The following is a 16,557-nucleotide window of genomic DNA, read 5'->3' on the forward strand; positions in this document are numbered from 1 at the left end:
TTGGATATGTCTACATTGCAATAAGAAATGTGACTGGAGTAGACATGCTTGAGCAAACCTAGGTCAGGTATGTCTAAATGGGTTGCAGTCACACTTCTGCTTGCAATGTAGTGATACCCTTTGTCAAAGGCCTGCTCAAAGTTTAAATGAAATATTTCCTTTATCCGTTACCTTATTGACACAATTAAAGAATTCTAATGCATTCATGAGGCACAACTTTTCCCTGCACAAGCCTTGCTGGTTAGCTATGCTATTGTAATCTTGCACATGTTGTATAATTCTGTTAGTATTTCAACCCATTTACTAGGAACAGAATTCAGGTTTACTGGTCTATAATTCCCTGCACCAACCCTAGTCTTTTTAAAAATATAGGTACAACGTCTGATACTCTTCCAATAAGATGACATATTTTTGCAAGCAGCTCAGTTGCTTCATTCTTAAGCTCCTTCAGAACTCTTGGTTGTACCATATGGTCTGGATGGCTTATTGCTTTGTAATTCCTCCATTTTTTTCCAGCATCTCTGTTAGGCATCTCAATCTTTTATCTTCTTTAATTGCTCCCTTTACCCCCTGTTAAAGCATGGCATGCTTACCTTTCTGCCTGAAATTTTCCTGAGCCGGGCTCTGCATGGAGGTAGGACCAAAATAGCCAAGGTAGGTAAGACATTTGGCCAGGAAGTAGTACTTAGAGGGGAGAGGATTCTGGTGCAACTGTGTTGCATTGTATGAGTTATGAAAGTCTGAAAATAGTAGTTTGTGTATTTGGTGACTCGCTTCCCTCCTGCAAGAAACAATGTAATCTCTCTCGTCAGCTGTGGCAACCAGATGTTGTTCCATGGAAGGCAAGGTCCCACCTCCTTGGACAGGTTCTCATCCTCTGCACTAGAGTTAGATTTTGCTCCCTGTTGTTGAATCTGAATCTCCTGACTGCAGTTTGATCTCATTACCACTTATTCTGTCCTTGGTTACTGCTGACAGGATTACTTGGTTACTGCTCCTCTCTCCTTCTCTCAGCAGGTTCCGCTTGCTATTTCCATGGGGGATGAAAAGCAAACTTGAATGACTGAATTCTACTTCCATGCCTTCTCAAGTCTCCTCAAGGTGCAACCGCTGATTTTCCTGATCCTCCTGCTCATATACGTGGTCCATGTCTGTGGAATGGCACCATTGTGCTAGTTGTCTGTACCAATCGTTCCCTCCATACCCCCATGTACTTCTTCCTGACCAAACTGGCAGCTATGGAGAACTGCTACTCCACCATCACCCCATTGGCCCTGGACAATCTCATGTGTTTGAGGAAGGCCACCATCTCCCTTGTTGGCTGTGGCACCCAGATGTTCTTCTTTATCTTCCTGGGAGGTGCTGGATGTGTCCTGCTGGCTATCATGGCCTATGAACGATATGTGGCAATCTGCCACCCACTGCGCTATACCCTCATTATGAGCTGGATGGTCTGTGAGCATTGTAGCTGCATCCCTGGCACTGGGCTTCTTGGTATCCCTTAATATAACCATCCTGATCTTCCACCTGCCATTCTGTGGCACCAATGAAATCTACCATTTCTTCTGTGACATTCCTATTCTGCATCTGGCATGCAGCAACACCCACGTCCACCAGATGGCCCTCTATATTTGTAGTGTCATAAACGTGGCCATCCCTTTCCTGTTGATCTGCATCTCCTATGCTTTCATTGTGGTCACCATCCTGAGGATCAGCTCTGGAGCTGGCCAGCACTGCGCCTTCTCCACCTGTTCCTCCCACTTGATGGTTGTTGCCCTGATGTATGGCTGCAGCAGCTTCATAATCTTACACCCTAGTTCCAGCTACTCCCCAGAGCCAGGCCGGGTAGTGTCTATGGTGTACACCTTTGTCACTCCTGTACTGAACCCCTTGATCTACAGGATGAGGAACAAGGAGCTAAAGGATGCCCTGAGGAGAGCACTGGGAAGGAGAATGCTGCATCAGAGTAAGCAACAGCTTTAGGACATCCTTCAGTAAACAGCCTCGCCATGTCTCTGGATATTGGGGGAATGGGATTGTGAAGTTGTATAACCAGGTGCTATGGTAAATTCTGGTCACACATGGTTACAAGGCAATTTCAACAGCAGTTTCTCCAAGTCCACCTGCTGAGTACAAAAAGACATTAGACTAGTCCAGGAGAAGCAGAGTACCAGATTCCTCTGCTCAGTGGACTGAAGGTCTGAGAATCTGCTTGAAACACTCCCTTCTAGAGAGTCAGGTCAAGCTGTATGTTTGACTGCGTGGGCTTTGGAGGAGTTGCTGCTTTATCTCTCTAAACCAAAAGTGTTATAAGATAACACTGAGGTTACATGATGTCAACTAAAATGTCTCCTTCCAAAATATATATATATATATATATATATATATATAATTTCCAATGTATGGTTGTTAGAATAATCTTAGGCAATTGCTTCTAATTGAAAGAAGTTAGAAAAGGAAATATTTCTCCTTCTCTTCAGTTTACTTTAGCAACACTTTTGTGTATAGCAAATTCTGCTCTTCCTCCTGTATAGTCAGCCAGTCTTTATTCAGAGTATGTCTATATTACAATCAAGGAGTGATTGCAATATGTGTAGATATACCCAAGCCAGCTATGATCGAGAGCACTCACTAAAAACAGTGAAGCCACAGCAGCATGGGCAGTGGCACAGGTACCCGGGACACTGGGTACATAGTCAGGCAACTAGCCCTTGCCACAGCTTCACTGCTACTTTTTTTTGCAAGCTAGCTCAATCATAGCTAGCTTGGGCTAGCAAGTGCTGCAATCACACCTCACAATAGCGGTGTAGAGATGCCCACTGTAGTGTGGGTCTTTCACACAGCAACAGGGGAAAGAAAATAGGCAATCAAAAGAAATACCTGATGGTAAAATCCTGAAAATGGGTAGCAGGACTCAGCAGTAGCAACTATTTCCTGTAATTAATGTCCATCATTATAATGGATTACACTAGCACCAAGGGGCCCCGATCATATTAGGGCCTTATTGTGCTAGGTGCCACACACACACACACATATAATATGAGCCAAATGGATGAAAACTAACTAATCTAAGCAGTAGGGGAGGGAGGATGAGCATAACAACAATAGAAACCTAGCTATATGCATAATTTTTAGAATAAGAGCAGTTTTTAATTGTTAGTTCTATGTGTGTGTATATATAAATAAAATGAGAGATTAAGGGTATCAACAATACCTTTCACTCCTTTTAAGTAAAACCCTGACTTAATTTCATGGTGTGTCTTTAAGAAAAATAGCCTTACAGCAGACTAAATGTATAATGTTATTCCTGTATTTTTTCTTCTTCACTGACTCTCTTGCAAAATTTTATTCCTCCTTATGAAGTTGTTTCAAGTTGGATCTGTGAATGTAATGTGCTTGTAAATGACCCTTTAATACAATTTTACTCATTACAGAATACAATCTATCTTTGTACCTGTTTGTTTTCTCTCACATGACTGTTTTAACACGTGATAACTTAGGCTCAGATCCAGCCACACCCTTATCATAGAATATTAAGGTTGGAAGAGACATCAGGAGACCATCTAGTCCAATCCCCTGCTCAAAGAAGGACCAACAAAGGCTAAATCATCCCAGCCAGGGCTTTGTCAAGCTGAGCCTTAAAAACCTCGAAGGATGGAGATTCCACCACCTCCCTAGGTAACCCATTTTAGTGCTTCACCACCCTCCTAGTGGAAAAAGTTTTTCCTAATATCCAACCTAAACTTCCCCCACTGCAACTTGAGACCATTACTCCTTGTTCTGTCATCTGCCACCACTGAGAACAGCCTAGCTTCATCCTCTTTGGAACCCCCTTTCAAGTAGTTGAAGGCTGCTATCAAATCCCCCCTCACTCTTCTCTTCTGTAGTCTAAATAATCCCAGTTCCCTCAGCCACTCCGTGTAAGTCACGTGCCCCAACCCCCTAATCATTTTTGTTGCCCTCTGCTGGACTCTCTCTAATTTGTCCTCATCCCTTCTGAAGTTGGGTGACCAAAACTGGATGCAATACTCCAGATGTGGCCTCACCAGTGCCAAGTAGAGGGGAATGATCATGTCCCCCGATCTGCTGGCAATGCTACTACTAATACAGCCCAATATGCCATTGGCCTTCTTGGCAACAAGGGCACACTGCTGACTCATATCCAGCTTCTCTTCCACTGTAATCCCCAGGTCCTTTTCTGCAGAACTGCTGCTTAGCCAGTTGATCCCCAGCCTGTAGCGGTGCATGGGATTCTTCCTTCCTAAGTGCAGGACTCTGCACTTGTCTTTGTTGAACCTCATCAGATTTCTTTTGGCCCAATCCTCCAATTTGTCTAGGTCACCCTGGACTCTATCCTTACCCTTCTTATGCATGTGTTTACATTTAAACATGGGATTAGTCCAGTAATTTCAATGGGAATACTCATGTGCTTAAAATTAAGAGAATAGTTTAGTGCTTTTGTGGATCAGGATATGGTAAAGAAGGGGAGATAAAGTCTAACATGACCAGGGGTCAGATAGGTAAAAAGTAAGAGGTTGTAATATTTCACATAAAGCAATAGTGCTTGTATTGAAAATATTACTCCTGGGGAATTCTGCACCACTGCGCATACACAGAATTTTTGTCCCCTGCAGATTTCTCTGCTTCCCTGCAGAAAAATGATTTTCTGATAGGGAAGCTACCAGGAGCAGTCATGAGACCCTCCCCAGCAGTATGTTTCAGGTGCCCAGGACAGCCGGCAGGGAGGTAAAACACTGTGGGGCACGGTGTGGGATTGGGGAAGACCCAGAGGATGGCTCCTACCCTACTCTGGGTTCAGCTTCTAGTCCCCGCTGAGGAGGAAGGGACTTTCTCTTCCCCTGCATGGCATCCAGAGCCATATCCAGACCCACCCCGAGATTTCTCCCGTGGCTGTAGGAAGCTCTGTAAACTACCTCCCCCTCTCTGTGCTTCCTACACCCAGTGGTCCTCAGCTGCAGGGGGAGGGATTTCTGTACAGGCAGCTGTTTCCCCATCTGCCCAACCACCATGCAGCCAGACCCCCTCATCCCCAGATCCTCCTGATGAGCCTCACCCCCCTGACCCAGAAACCCCTCAGATGAACCCCACTCCCTCTGCACCAGCCCCAACCAGCTGCACCTGGATCCCCACTCCACTGAGCTCCAGCATCTGCAACCCCCCAACCCCTTGCTGAGCCCTCCACACCAAGACCCTCCTGCCAAGCTCTATTCCCCCACACCCAGGCACCCTCCTGCTGAGCCCCAACCACCTTCAACTGGACCCCCTGCAGAGTCCCATTACTGTTGCACCCAGAACCCCCAACAAGCCCCTGTGTATCCAGATCCCCCTGCACCCCAGATCCTCCACTGAGCCACCTGCACCCAGATTGCCCCACACAGAACCGTCTCAACCCACACCTGGATCCCCCACACACTAAGCCCCTCCACGCTTGGATCCTGCCTTGCTGAGCCTTCCTGCCCACACCTGAGGGGCCCTATCCTTGTGCTGTGTCAGGGTTGAGGTGCAGCTTCATCACTGAGTCTGTGTCCTGGGGCAGAGCTGCACAGTGATCTTCCACCTCTGTGCGGACAGTAGCCTGTGCTCTCCAATACCATGCTGGAGCATTCACATTTATTTGATAAATAACATTTGCAGAATTTTAAAATATTGTGTGCATCATTTTTAATTTTTGGCACATAAGTTTTAATTTTTTATTGCAGAATGCCCTCAGGAATAATTAAATATAGAACTACATCGCAACAGCTGTCTGGGGAGAAACTGGAGATTTGGGCTGCTGGTTAGTTGGGGCTTTTGGCATTGTGGAGGTTTGGAAGGTTGTTTGGTATAGTGGGATAAATACATTAACTTTATGTTTGTGCTAAAATGACCGGAACTGAAACAATTTGCAATGTTGTCATTTACACTGTCATGTCTAAGAGTTAACACCATATTGAGATGTATGAGGCCTGTGAGTTTCTGTTTCAAGCTGTCTGCCCACAAAAACAGGTATCGGTTCACATTTTAAGGTTTTATTCACCACCCCCCCATTCTGAGGTGAGGGTTGTTATGACCAGCTAAAGTCTGGCAGGGAGAAGAAAGGTGAGGAATTGTGATTAAGTGGAATGGGAAGGAACTGAATAAAAGGAAAACTTCAGCTGGAATTAATGTAAGAGTGAGGCCTCTTAGACTAGAGTATGGAATAGTTTCCCATGGGAAGGGCAGGAAAACTCATTACAGACAGTAAAGACCAGAGTGGACAAAATCCTGTCGGTGACATGGTAAGGGATAAACCTGAAATTCCTTCTGGCACCCAGCAGTGTCACCCCTCCCTTGGCCAGAGGGGTTACTATTAGATAAAGTCAGATGCTTCTTTCCCTCAAGATGCCTCCCCCACTTAGGAGCGAGACTGGGAATAAGACTCACATCCCGGTCTCTTATAGAACAGCTGTTCTACAACTTAGGCCCAGCCTTTGCAGTATTCTCAATCACTGCTACCTCTAGGGAAGCAGGGCAATAGGCATATTCCATTCTCATTCCCAACTACAAGGGTAGTGGTCCTGGGCCTTCAGTTCAGAGAGAAGGCAGCGTGAGCTGGAGGACCGGAGACACAGGATTTCAGTCCTGGCTCTGACTTTCGATCACTCTATGGCTTTAGCAAATTGCTTTGGCTCAGATCCCCAAAGTCATTTAAGTGTTTAATTTCCATTGAAATCAATGCAAGTTAGGGCCTGAATACCTTTTGAGGATCTGTGCCTTTATCTTAAAGTGTCAGTTTCTCTGCCTACTTCACGGGTTCTTTTCTAAGGCCTGGTCTACACTTAAAATTTAGGTTTCAGAGTAGCAGCCGTGTTAGTCTGTATTCGCAAAAAGAAAAGGAGTACTTGTGGCACCTTAGAGACTAACAAATTTGTTAGTCTCTAAGGTGCCACAAGTACTCCTTTTCTTTTTACTTAAAATTTAGGTTGACATAGCTAAAATCCACACCTCTGAGAGAGATAACTGTGCCAGGGTCGATGCAGCTAGGTCAACAGAGGAGGTAGATGGTGTTCCTACAGCAATGGGAAAAACCCTTTCTGTCACTGTAGGCTGCAGCTACACTACAGCATTGTACGGGCACAGCTATAGCACCATAGCTATGTTGCTATAGTCCCCATTATGTAGACATGGCCTAGGTGTTACTTAGGGGCTCTCTTGACAGTGTTTTCAGACTAAAAGAAAAGGAGTATTTGTGGCACCTTAGAGACTAACAAATTTATTAGAGCATAAGCTTTCGTGAGCTACAGCTCCAAATGCATCCGATGAAGTGAGCTGTAGCTCACGAAAGCTTATGCTCTAACAAATTTGTTAGTCTCTAAGGTGCCACAAGTACTCCTTTTCTTTTTGCGAATACAGACTAACACGGCTGCTACTCTGAAACCTGTTTTCAGACTGTAAAGGGCTGTAGGGGTGCTAAGTATTACTCTGGAAATAATTATTGAATAGTGTTTAGGTGAACCAGAAACGGGGTCTTTTATCAAATGACTTCTGACTATATGAGGAGAAATCCAAACTGAAGGTATCATCTGGTTTGAACTCCCTGGTTTGGAGGGTTTGGGAGGAGGTTTCCCCAAAACTCTTCTGCCACATTACAAAACAAACAAAAAAGAGTTGACACATTTATGTAGGGCCTACGATGCCCTGTGTGCAAGGAGGTGAATTAGGAGAGCAGTGTGCTGGGTGGGAGGCATGTCTATGCGGGCAGTCATCTGGCATGGAAGATGCCTGGAAGCCTGGTTACACTGTGGTTGGATTTTTGAAGAGGAGAAGGAATGGCTAATCTGCTGTTTCCTCTGGGGAGAGTGGAATTTAAAGTCTTTTGTTTGGAGTCTTCTCCTGATCCCTGTGGGTGGTAAAGCCACTTATGCCTCCCTCCCTCAGGGATTTGGAGACCCACTGGACCTTGGGTTCTGAGCACTTGGCATCACCACCTAGAGGCTGGGTACATAAATTAATATCAATCCCTCTGACCTCTAGGACATTACGATTCGTTAACACTGGCAGTAAACACTGATTTACTTTAAATCAAAGCTGCAGAAGCTATCGGAAGCCTGTATCCCAAGAAAGGGGAAAAAAATTCATAGGAAGGAGTTGTAGACCAAGCCGGATGAGCAAGCATCTTAGAGAGGTGATTAAGAAGAAGCAGAAAGCATACAGGGAGTGGAAGATGGGAGGGATCAGCAAGGAAAGCTACCTAATTGAGGTCGGAACATGTAGGGATAAAGTGAGACAGGCTAAAAGTCGAGTAGAGTTGGACCTTGCAAAGGGAATTAAAACCAATAGTAAAAGGTTCTATAGCCATAGAAATAAGAAGAAAACTAAGAAAGAAGAAGTGGGGCTGCTAGACACTGAGGATGGAGTGGAGGTTAAAGATAATCTAGGTATGGCCCAATATCTAAACAAATACTTTGCCTCAGTCTTTAATAAGGCTAAAGAGGATCTTAGGGATAATGGTAGCATGACAAATGGGAATGAGGATATGGAGGTAGATATTACCATATCTGAGGTAGAAGCGAAACTGAAACAGCTTAATGGGACTAAATCGGGGGGCCCAGATAATCTTCATCCAAGAATATTAAAGGAATTGGCACCTGAAATTGCAAGCCCATTAGCAAGAAGTTTTAATGAATCTGTAAACTCAGGAGTTGTACCGAATGATTGGAGAATTGCTAATATAGTTCCTATTTTTAAGAAAGGGAAAAAAAGTGATCCGGGTAACTACAGGCCTGTTAGTTTGACATCTGTAGTATGCAAGGTCCTGGAGAAAATTTTGAAGGAGAAATTAGTTAAGGACATTGAAATCAATGGTAAATGGGACAAAATACAACATGGTTTTACAAAAGGTAGATCGTGCCAAACCAACCTAATCTCCTTTTTTGAAAAAGTAACAGATTTTTTAGATAAAGGAAATGCAGTGGATGTAATTTACCTAGATTTCAGTAAGGCATTTGATACTGTGCCACATGGGGAATTATTAGTTAAATTGGAGAAGATGGGGATCAATATGAACATCAAAAGGTGGATAAGGAATTGGTTAAAGGGGAGACTGCAACGGGTCCTACTGAAAGGCGAACTGTCAGGTTGGAGGGAGGTTACCAGTGGAGGTCCTCAGGGATTGGTTTTGGGACCAATCTTATTTATTCTTTTTATTACTGACCTTGGCACAAAAAGTGGGAGTGTGCTCATAAAGTTTGCAGATGATACAAAGCTGGGAGGTATTGCCAATTAGAGAAGGCCTGGGAAATCATACAGGAAGATTTGGATGACCTTGTAAACTGGAATAATAGTATAATAAATAGAATAATAAAAGGTGGTGGCAGCATGATGAGAGGAGGCAGGATTCAATGCTGAGGCTGCTGGAGGATCAAGCTAATATGTTCCAGCATATGGTTGAGCTTCAGGAAAGGCAGCAGGAGCACAGACCACCGCTACAGCCCCTGTGTAGCCAACTGCCCTCCTCCCCAAGTTCCATAGCCTCCTCACCCAGATGCCCAAGAACGCAGTAGGGGAGCTTCCGGCCACCCAGCCACTCCACCCCAGAGGATTGCCCAAGCAACAGAAGGCTGGCATTCAATAAGTTTTAAAGTGCTGTGTGGCCTTGTCCTTCCCTCCTCCACCATTCCTCCCAGGCTACCTTGGCAGTTATCCCCCTATTTGTATGATGAATTAATAAAGAATTCATGAATGTGAAACATGACTTTATTGCCTCTGCAAGCGGTGATCAAAGGGAGGAGGGGAGGGTGGTTAGTTTACAGGGAAGTAGAGTGAACCAAGGGTGGCAGGGGGAAGGGATTCATCAAGGAGAAACAAACAGAATTTTCACACCATAGCCTGACCAGTCATGAAACTGGTTTTCAAAGCTTCTCTGATGCACACCGTGCCCTCCTGTGCTCTTCTAACTGCCCTGATGTCTGGCTGCGCGTAACCAGAGGCCAGGCGATTTGCCTCAACCTCCCACCCCGCCATAAATGTCTTCCCCTTACTCTCACAGATATTGTGGAGCTCACAGCAAGCAGTAATAACAGTGGGAATATTGGTTTCGCTGAGGTCTAACCGAGTCAGTAAACTGCGCCAGCTCACTTTTAAACATCCAAATGCACATTCTACCACCATTCTGCATTTGTTCAGCCTGTAGCTGAACAGCTCCTGACTACTGTCCAGGCTGCCTGTGTATGGCTTCATGAGCCGTGGCATTAAGGGGTAGGCTGGGTCCCCAAGGAGAACTATAGGCATTTCAACATCCCCAATGGTTATTTTCTGGTCTGGGAAGAAAGTCCCTTCCTGCAGCTTCTGAAACAGACCAGAGTTCCTGAAGATGCGAGCGTCATGTACCTTCCCAGCCATCCCACATTGATGTTGGTGAAACGTCCCTTGTCATCCACTAGCGCTTGCAGCACTATTGAAAAGTACCCCTTGCGGTTTATGTACTCGCCGGTTTGGTGTTCCAGTGCCAAGATAGGGATATGGGTTTCATCTATGGCCCCACCACAATTAGGGAATCCCATTGCAGCAAAGCCATCCACAATGACCTGCACATTTCCAGGGTCACTACCCTTGATAGCAGCAGCTCAGTGATTGTGTTGGCTACTTGCATCACAGCAGCCCCACATTAGATTTGCCCACTCCAAATTGATTCCCGACTAACTGGTAGCTGTCTGGCGTTGCAAGCTTCCACAGGACAATTGCCACTCGCTTCTCAACTGTGAGGGCTGCTCTCATCTTGGTATTCTTGCACCTCAGGGCAGGGGAAAGCAAGTCACAAAGTTCCATGAAAGTGCCCTTACGCATGTGAAAGTTTCTCAGCCAATGGGAATTGTCCCAGACCTGCAACACTATATGGTCCCACCAGTCTGTGCTTGTTTCCTGGGCCCAGAATTGGTGTTACGTGGCATGAGCCTGCCCTATTAGCACCATGATGCCCACATTGCCAGGGCCTGTGCTTTGAGAGAAGTCTGTGTCCATGTCTTCATCACTCTTCGTCAGCGTGGTGATGTCGCCTACTCGCCCGGTTTCGTTTTGGCAGGTTCTGGTGTTGTATATACTGCTGGATAATGCGTGTGGTGTTTAATGTGCTCCTAATTGCCAAAGTGATCTGAGCGGGCTCCATGCTTGCCGTGGTATGGCATCTGCACAGAAAAAAAGTGCAGAACGATTGTCTGCCATTGCTTTGACGGAGGGAGGGGCGACTGACGACATGGCTTATAGGGTTGGCTTACAGGGAATTAAAATCAACAAGGGGGTGGCTTTACATCAAGGAGAAACAAAAACAACTATCACACAGAATGGCCCCCTCAAGGATTGAACTCAAAACCTTGGGTTTAGCAGGCCAGTGCTCACCTCACTGAGCTATCCCTCTTTCTGGTATTTCAGGCAGGATTGAATCTCTATTAAACTTTTCAAGATGCCACAGACAGACCTCACTGAAATGATTGTTGGCCATTGATTTCATGGAGGGAGGGAGAAACAAATGAACAAAACAAATCTGGTGTATTTCTTGTTTTGATCCACTTCACCTATCTTTTATATCTTTGGATGGCAGCAGACGGTGCAGGAGGACTAATCTAATCTGATCTCCTGCATATCACAAGGTTTAGAATTTCAGACATTAATTACTAGAGAAGAGGAAATTTTTGACATAAGTAACACCATTATGTCCGATAAATTGTGGTTTAGAAAGATAACCAGTCCCCAATTATAGACTTCAGGTAATGGTGAATTAATCACTCCCTTTGGTAAAATAGTCCAAAGGTTATCTGCCCTCTCTGTTAAAATGTTATGTCTTATTTGTAGTTTGAATTTCAGATCTTGCTATGCCTTTGTCTTTTACTTTAAAGAGCCCCTTGAATCAGATATTGTATCCCTGCATAGATCCATATAGACCATTAGAGGGATGGCAGTGCAAGTGCTTCTGATCCACTCTGAGGCTTGCCTTCAGATCAGTGATCACCTGGCTTTGTAACTCTTCCCCTGGGTTAATGTTAGATACCAAATTTCTTCCCTTGCCTGGCTTTTTCAACTTGAAAAAGAGGCCACTAAGGGGAGGTGTGACAGAGGTCTATAAAATCATGATTGGTGTGGAGAAAGTAAATAAAAAAGTGTTATTTACTTCTTCTCATAACACAAGAACTAGGGGTCACCAAATGAAATTAATAGGCAGCAGGTTTAAAACAAACAAACAAAAGGAAGAATTTTTTCACACAACACACAGTCAGCCTGTGGAACTCCTTGCCAGAGGATGTTGTGAAGTCCAAGACTATCCCCTTTCTGCTCATCTGCATCTCCTATGTCTTCATCATGGCTGTCATCCTGAAGATCCACTCTGCAGCTTGTCGGCACCGTGCCTTCTCCACCTGCTCTTCCCACCTGACTGTCGTTGTCCTGCAGTATGGCTGCTGCAGCTTTATATACCTATGTCCCAGCTCCGGCTACTCCCTGGAGCAAGGCCGGGCAGTGTCTGTGGTCTATACCTTTCTCACCCCCCTTACCAAACCCCCTGATCTACAGTATGAGGAACAAGGACCTAAAGAAAAGGAGTACTTGTGACACCTTAGAGACTAGCAAATTTATTTGAGCATAAGCTTTCGTGAGCTACAGCTCACTTCATCGGATGCATGCAGTGGAAAATACAGTGGGGAGATTTATATACACAGAGAACATGAAACAATGGGTGTTACCATACACACTGTAACAAGAGTGATCAGGTAAGGTGAGCTACTACTAGCAGGAGAGCTGAGGGGGGGAAAAACCTTTTGTAGTGATAATCAAGGTGGGCCATTTCCAGCAGTTGACAAGAACATGTGGATACAATTAACTTAGGCTTGAATAAAGACTGGGAGTGGATGTGTCATTACACAAAGTAAAACTATTTCCCCATGTTTCCCCCACCCCACACACACTGTTCCTCACACGTTCTTGTCAACAGCTGGAAATGGCCCACCTTGATTATCACTACAAAAGGTTTCTTCCCCCCCCCCCCGCTCTCCTGCTGTTAATAGCTCATCTTACCTGATCACTCTTGTTACAGTGTGTATGGTAACACCCATTGTTTCATGTTCTCTGTGTATATAAATCTCCCCACTGTATTTTCCACTGCATGCATCCGATGAAGTGAGCTGTAGCTCACAAAAGCTTATGCTCAAATAAATTTGCTAGTCTCTAACGTGCCACAAGTACTCCTTTTCTTTTTGCGGATACAGACTAACACGGCTGCTACTCTAAAGGACCTAAAGGATGCTCTGGGGAGAGCATTGGGAAGAGCAGTGCTGTCCCAGAGAAAGTGACCACTTTGGACCATTGGTCAGTAAATGACACCTCCACCAAAGACACAGCAGGAGGTTGGCTGGCTCTGGGATATTGGACGTTGGCTGAAAAATGTTTCATCTCTAAGACATCAGTTCCTGTCTTGTCACTGGTAGGGACTGGGAGTGGGATTGTAGTATTATCTAGGCAGGTGCTATGAAGCATTATAGTGATTCTAAGGAAATTTAGGATTCACTTTAGGAACAATATCCAGGGAAGGACGAAACAGGTGGTTTGTCTAAGAGCGGAAAAGGCTCAGGCTTCTTTGGTGTGTAGATGGACACACTAGTTAGATAGTCTAAAACAGTTTGTATATTCCTCTGTAAAAGCGAAAGGCAGGTTAAGATTTATGGGGTGCTGAGGAGTGGCACAGTGTGTCTACCTTGAGAATGAGGGCAAAATAATCCAAGCTTTATGATCACTAATAAAGAAATAATTAACTATTATGCTCCAGCCCCTGGCTCTCCATTTGCTTCTGGGCTTTGCCTGTTAGTCATTCCATGACAGGATGAGAGGTACTTCACCTATACAGCTGGAAAACCTAAATCTGGATCACTGCATAAACCATAGGAAACCCCTACAGAATCTAGAAGGACTATTTCCACTGCAGTTCTTGCATATGATCACAGGAGACAGTGTCACCTTGCAATGGAAACCAAAGGAGAGCTAGAGTCCGGCAGCGAGAAATTCACTGCTTAAAGTGAACAGCAACAAAAAATTAACTTATGTCCATGATGACTTTTATTGTGCATCCCGACACCATGACATCATCTGAGCAGAGCATGTAGTACTCTCCTCCTCTCTGAAATAAAAAATTATACGTACCTTTTATCACCAATAAAACAGATTCCTTGAAAGTTAATGCTCATTCTTTGACTTACTAACCTTGTCCTTGCTGTCTTAGTGGCACGGGTGGAAATTAAAATGCTCCAAGCTCCTCTCGTGATAATGGATCTGTTTTCAAAAACTCAGGCTTTTAGATCTGAACATAAAATTGTGAACCTAATTTGTTTTTGCAATGACTGCAATTGTTGATAGAAATGAGATATGTGCATATACAAACAGCCTGTTAAGAGGTAGTGATCCCTAGGGGATAGAACCCTGGACTGAGACTCAAGAGATCTGGGTTCAACTCGTTCCTCTGCCACTGGCCTGCTGGGTGACCTTAGGCAAACTTCAAAAAAAAATCAAAACATTTTGTTTTGATATTTTTTAAATGAAATGTTTCAATTTTTGCTTCAAAATTTCCTTTACTTTTATATATATAAAGATTTAAATGGTCAAGCTCAAAATGCTCAATCCAATTTTTTTTTTTACTTTTCAATTTGCCAAAAACTTTGAGGGAAAACTTTGGCCTGAATGAACCCAAAATGCATTTTATCCTCCTGATTTTTTCAGAATTGCCAATGAACTGGAAAAGACTTTTTTTTCACTGTGATGGGGACCTGCACTGATGACAAAGGGGTTAAAGAACTGCTCTGGGCAAGGCTGGCCTGCCCCTCCAGCCCTGTCAGTCATGTCAGGGTTGGTGTGATGGGGTGGACTAGGTCCAGAGGCCCCCTCCAAGAGGCTTCGCGGCCCTCCTGCACCACACCCCAGAAAAGAACAGAGGGGACATTCTCCAGATGGCCTAGAGTGGCTGCAGAGAAGCAGCCAATCAGAGGGGCTGCTGAAGTGATCAATCAGGGGCCAGAAGGGCCCTATAAAAAGGAGCAGCAGAAGCAGAGCAGTCAGTTGCTGCCTGGAGCTTGAAGAGGGAGACCTGGGTGGTTGGCTGGAAGAGCAGCAGGACCATGGACAGCTCACTGCAGGTGGGACTGAGCCCAGAACCTAGCCAGACTGGGTGAGGGTATTGTGATTAGCCCTGCTGGTCTGGCTGAAGACTGAGCCCATGGAGGGCTGCCAAAAAGGATATAACAACTGCGGTTACTGAGATGGGCCCTTGTTGGAGTGTTAGAAAAGTCTGTGTCTCCAGGAAGGAAGCCTTAGTGCTATGGCCCCATACCAGGGCCATGAGAAAGAACTAGAGACTGTATACCCCAGAATGGGGGACAGTGAGTGTGACTCGGTGAGAGGGCTGAGTCACTGAAGACCTGCCGAACAACCATCAGCCAGAAGGGCACTTGTGAGAGGTGGGTGCCATCCCGTTGTAAGAACTAAAAGAAAAGCAGGCTCACAACTGACCAGAAAGGGGGATGCTTGCGAGAAGTGGGTGCTGACCTCGTTACAGGTGGAATAAAGGTTTAAAAGCAGGAAGTTCCAGACAGTTGCTGGGCTGCTCTGGGAGAGTGCAGACAGTAGCTCTGCAGCTCCCAAGAGGGACTCCTGGAGAGCTTCAGGAAGACTTCCCTCAAGAAGGTCATTCCCCAATTATCAGCACTTACAGATCCCAAGATGAGCCGTTAAACATTTTGAGCTGCAACCCTCCACCCTTCCCAGTGGTAATGATTTGGAAACAATACTGAAAGGGCTTGTGGAGTGGGGCATCAGGCATCCCCATCCTTTCAAATGCAGGCAGACTATTTGGTGTAATTTAGTATTGAGGAGACTCCTGTTTGTGCCGACAGGGGTGCCCTGCGGATTTAGCAGTGCCCAGTCAGCAGGAGGTGCCCATGAGAGACCCAAGAATTGTGACATTCACCCACCTCTATTTATAACGGCCTACTGCAGGGATTTTGGCACCTTCTGTTGAAGCATCTCATACTGGTCCCTGTCAGAGAAAGGATACTGAGCTAGAGGGGCTACTGGTCCAGTCCAGACTGGCAGTGACTGTGTTCCTAATATCCCCTTTACCGTGCGTGCCTTCATTCCACCTCTGCCCTTTGAGGACTACTTCCAGAAACGGGAAGCATTTCAGTTTCTATGAACCCTCCAGTCCTAGACTTCCTACTCACCCTGCAAAAAAGGGCTCAAGTAGTGCCGATTGCGATGGTGTCTTTTCTAGTGCAAACAGCTGATAGAGACCCTTCCAACTCATTTCATACAGATCACTGAGAAGCCAGCACACTCATAGATTTTAAAGACTAATCTGACTCTCTGTATAACACAAACCATAGAATGTCACCCAGTTACCCCTGTATCGAGCCTGGTAGCTTGTGATCCATTACCTGCTTGTGATTAGATTGGCACTGGTTACCTAGAGGAGAAAGGCTCCATATCCCATACAAAAAAGCCTTTCATTCCCCCTCCCCCATAGGGTGGAACAGGTCCTCTGGACTCTTA

General features: G+C 45.2%; 1 pseudogene; it reads left to right on the forward strand.

Moving 5' to 3' along the window:
• Positions 1–1,035: 1,035 nt before the first annotated feature.
• Positions 1,036–2,319, forward strand: LOC119857734 (annotated as a pseudogene).
• Positions 2,320–16,557: the final 14,238 nt, after the last annotated feature.

Source organism: Dermochelys coriacea, chromosome 6 (assembly GCF_009764565.3).
Source record: "Dermochelys coriacea isolate rDerCor1 chromosome 6, rDerCor1.pri.v4, whole genome shotgun sequence".
NCBI lineage: Eukaryota > Metazoa > Chordata > Testudines > Dermochelyidae > Dermochelys > Dermochelys coriacea.